The 4,688-nt window shown below is 50.4% G+C and overlaps 1 pseudogene across 1 annotated transcript; it reads right to left on the minus strand.

Annotated features, from left to right (window-relative positions):
* Positions 1 to 903: 903 nt before the first annotated feature.
* Positions 904 to 2,204, minus strand: LOC100945574 (annotated as a pseudogene). Its single transcript, XR_001161281.1, has one exon. The product of XR_001161281.1 is annotated as a keratin, type I cytoskeletal 18 pseudogene (transcript).
* Between the last annotated feature and the right edge of the window lie 2,484 nt (positions 2,205 to 4,688).

Here is a 4,688-nt window from a genome sequence, read left to right on the forward strand (position 1 = left end):
TGTGTGGTCTTCCGAGAGAAGCGCGGCCCCCGGTGTTCTCCCCAAATGCGCTGTTCCTGAGCACTCTCGCCTCTTCTCCGATGGCCGAACCCCCTAGCCCTCCCAGCAGCTGGGCCCGGTGTCCCCAGCGCTCTCGGCGACGCGGGGCAGCCTCGGGGCTTCCACGTGCTGCTGTCTCTGGCTGTTTTCCTTACTAACACCCGGAGCCTCCCAGGCAGGTCACCCGAGGGGAGCCAGGCCCGGCGGGATCCTGGAAGAGGGGGTCAGCCTCTGCCCGGCAGCTCCTTGCAAGCTGGAGCTCAGCCACACGCAGCCTCTCCACTCTGGTGCAGCCTCTCTCCGGGCTGCTTCCTGTCCCTTCTCAGTCACTCCCTGCCTCTCTTCGGAAGCAGGTGACAGTGTACGCCTAACCTCGGGAATTTGCACAGTACAGGGGGTAATTGTAGGAGAGGCGCTGAGACCCCTGCATGGAGGGCACCTTGCAAAAAGGAATTTTTGGTAGGGTATGAAAGTTCAGCATTTCAGTCTAAGTTTGAGACATCATTTTTAAGCCATGAAGACTGGAGTTATTTCAACAAATAATTTAGAGAAAATCTTAATCAATTTTTTTTTTGAGACAGAGCCTCAAGCTGTCCCCCTGGGTAGAGTGCTGTGGCATCACAGCTCACAGCAACCTCCAACTCCTGGGCTCAAGCGAGTCTCCTGCCTCTGCCTCACAAGTACCTGGGACCACAGGCGCCCACCACAACACCTGGCTATTTTTTGGTTGCAGCCGTCATTGTTTTTTGGTGGGCCCAGGCTAAATTTGAACCTACCACCTTAGGTGTATGTGGCTGGCGCCTTAGCCACTTGAGCCACAGGCTCCGAGCCTGAACCCTTTATTGGTATAAGGACATACTGCTCTACTGCCTCAGTGTCTCAGAACTTTGGTGTCGTTGGTCTCAGACACCACTTTGCTGTCCACTATCCTGTGGGTGGTGGTATTTTGGATGGTTTGCATGGAGTTGCTGCTGTCCAGGGCATCACCAAGGTTGAAGTCCTCCCCATCTTCCAGCAGACGGCGGTAGGTGGCAATCTCAGCCTCTAGCTTGACCTTGATGTTCAGCAGTGCCTCATACTCCTGGGCCTGGCACTGCCCCTCTGCCCAGGTCTGTGCCAGCTCTGACTCCAAATGCAGCAGGACCCCATTGAGTTGCTCCATCTGCATGGCATAGTGGGCCTCCATCTCCCTCAGGCTGTCCTCCAACCTGGACTTCTGATTTCTCATGGAGTCCAGTTCGATCTCCAAGGACTGGACTGTACGTGTCAGCTCTGTGAGCATTGTCTTAGCAGCTCCGACTTCAGCAAACTGTGAGGTGACCACTGAGGTGCTCTCCTCAGTCTGCTGGGACCAGGTCTTGGCCAGCTCTTCTTGGTTCCTCGGAGCCAGTTCGTCATACTGGGCCTGCATGTCTGCCATGATCTTGCTCAGGTGCTGGGATTTGGGAGCATCTACCTCCACAGTCAATCCAGAGCTGGCAACCTGGGCTTGTAGGACTTTTACTTCCTCCTCATGGTTCTTCTTCATGAAGAGCAGCTCCTCCTTGAGGGCCTCGATCTCTGACTCCAGCTGCAGTCGAGTGATATTGGTATCATCAATGACCTTGCAGAGCCCATGGATGTCACTCTCCACTGACTGGCGCGTGGCTAGATCTGTCTCATACTTAACTCTAAAGTCATTAGCAGCAAGATGGGCACTGTCAATCTGCAGAATGATGCGGGCATTGTCCACAGAATTGGCAAAGATCTGAGCCCTCAGGTCCTGGATGGTCTTGAAGTAATGTGCCCAGTCTGACCTGGAGCCCCTTCTTCTCCAGGTGTTCCCAGATTTTGCTGTCCAGCCTCCGATTATCGGTCTCCAGGTTCCTCACTCTGTCCAGGTAGGAGGCCAGGCAGTCATTCAGTTCTTGCATGGTCTCCTTCTCGGTCTGGATGCCCCCTATTCCTGCCAGCCCCCTGGCCATCCCCATGGCCAGGTCCCCGGACCCCCAGCCGCCCTGGAAGCTGGTGGAGTGGGACATGGAGATCCGGGAGCCAGAGCCCCCGGCGCCTGCATAGACGCTGGCTGCGCTGCTGGTGGGCCGGGCACTGTAGCTGGGCGCCTGGACTGAGCCCAGGGACCAGTAATTGCTGGAGAAGGTGGTGGAACAAGTAGTAAAGGACATGATGTCAGAAGAGGAGAGGACAAGACTTGGGCGAGCTGGGCTTCTTATTGGGCCTTTTCCTGGTTTGAGGATCAAGGTGATGTTTGCTTCATATAATGTGTTGGGTAGTATTCCTTCCTTTTCTATATTTTGGAAAAGGTTGAGTAAAATAGGTCTTAGTTCCTCTTTAAAGGTTTGGTAGAAATCTGATGTGAAGCCTCTGGTCAAGCCCAGCTATTTTTAGAGACACCTCTTGCTCTGGCTCAAGCTGGTCTCGAACTCTGAGCTCAGGCAATCCACCTGCCTCGGCTTCCCAGAGTGCTAGGATTACAGGTGTGAGCCACCGCGCCTGGAGGTGAAGGTCACCTAAAAGGTCACAAATCTCCTGTGTCATGTCTGCCCTAGCCTGATAGCCTCCATCTTATTCTCACTACATGTGTTTTCAAGACCCATTGCTACTAAAAATAGAAAAATTACCCAGGCATTTTAGCAGGTGCCTGTAGTCCCAGCTACTTGGAAGGCTGAGGCAAGAGGATTGCTCAAGTCCAAGAGTTTGAGGTTGCTGTGAGCTAGGCTGATGCCATGGCACTCTATCCAGGGCAATAGAGACTCTGTCTCAAAAGCAAAAAATCAGAGCCTCAAGCTATTGCCCTGGGTAGAGTGCTGTGACATCACAGCTCACAGCAACCTCCAACTCTTGGCCTTAAGCAATTCTCTTGCCTCAGCCTCCTGAGTAGCTGGGACTACAGGCGCCTGCCACAACGCCCAGCTATTTTTTGGTTGTAGTTGTCATTGTTTGGCATTCCCAGGCTGGACTCAAACTCACCAGCTCTGGTGTATGTAGCTGGCACCTTAGCCACTTGAGCTACAGGCACTGAGCCAAAACAAAAAAAAAAATTTTTTTTCAGACAGAATCTCACTATGTCAGACTCAGTAGAGTGATGCCATGTCACAGCTCACAGCAACCTCAAACTCTTGGGCCTAAGCAATTCTCTTACCTCAGCCTCCCAAGTAGCTGGGACTACTGGTGCCCATAGCCTGGCTATGTTTTGGAGTGGGGAGGGATGTCTGTTTTGCTCATGTTCAGAATTGTCTTGAACCTGTGAGCTCAGACAATCTACCTGCCCAGGCCTCCCAGAGTGGTGGGATCACAGGTGTGAGCCATAGTGCCTGCCCAGGATTTTCTAAAATTATCAAAAACCAAGCCATTAGTTCTTTTTTTTTTTTTTGAGTCAGAGTCTTACTACATTGCCCTTAGTAGAGTACAGGGGTATCACAACTCACAGCAACCTCAAACTCTTAGGCTCAAGCGATTCTTTTGCCTCAGCCTCCTAAGTAGCTAGGACTACAGGTACCCACCACAACGCCCAGCTATTTTTTGTTGCAGTTGTCATTGTTGTTTAACTGGCCTGGGCTGGGTTCAACCCTGCCAGCCTCAATGTAATGTGGCTAGCACCATAACCGCTGTGCTACAGGTGCTCAGCCTAAGCCATTAGTTCTTACTTAAGCTTTCATCTTTTACTTTCTTTCTTTTTTTCTTTTTAATTAGACAGGGGAGAAAAAAGCAAAATAGAGGGGGAGGGTCCCACTCTTGCTTGGGCTGCTCTTGAACTCCTGAACTCAAGGGATCATCTGGCTTTGGCCTCCCAGGGCACTATGATTACAAGCCAAGCCAGGTGTGAGCCACCATGCCCAGCCTGCAAGTATCTTGCTATGCCAACTAAGGAATAATAACATCTACCTTATCATTTTGAAATAAGCAATAGATTTCAGACCAGAGTTTTTCACTGCAATGTTTCCAGGGTTCAATTCTTTTTTTCTTTTTTTAAGTCTAGTCAAGTAAAGCAGTGGGAGTGAAGAAAGAACAACAGAATCTTTAACTGATTGTAATCAATTAGTTGTAAACAGACTGCACTTGGACCACCCTGGATTAAACTCTTGTTGTCGACAGTCATGGGTCCTCTAATTTCAATTTATAGTTGCTAGGTTAATGACTCTATAGTCCCTAGGTGAGATGGTTATGGAGCTTAGACAACTGGGTTTCAGTTATTATATGTGTGTATATATATGGACATAATTGTTCTGCCTACTTGTAGAAGTTTCTGACTTCATCCTGTGAGACTTTGAATGGAGTTTTGCCTTCCTTTCGTTCTTAATTCATATTCTGCTTAGGTCTCAAGGCCTTTGACCTTGTCTTTCAATTTGTCATGCACCTGCTTGGCCTGTAGAACTCCCAGGGAGCATAAAAATCTGAATTCTGGGAGTCATTTCCTGATGAGCCTGGGCATGAAGCTCCATCTACTCACGTCAGAGCTTTAGCTTCATCTTCCTATCACCTGTTAGTGCTTTAAACAGAACAGAGAAGTCAAGGAAAAGAAATACAATGGAAGTGTGCACACCTGTACCCCCAGCTACTGGCGGTGCTGAGGAAGGAGGACTGTTTGAGCCCAGGAGTTCCAGCCCAGCCTGGGCAACAAAGGGAGATCCCAAAACTTAAGGGGGGGG

This window comes from Otolemur garnettii, unplaced genomic scaffold (genome assembly GCF_000181295.1).
Source record: "Otolemur garnettii isolate 467f Iridium unplaced genomic scaffold, OtoGar3 scaffold00035, whole genome shotgun sequence".
In the NCBI taxonomy this organism is placed as follows: Eukaryota; Metazoa; Chordata; class Mammalia; order Primates; family Galagidae; genus Otolemur; species Otolemur garnettii.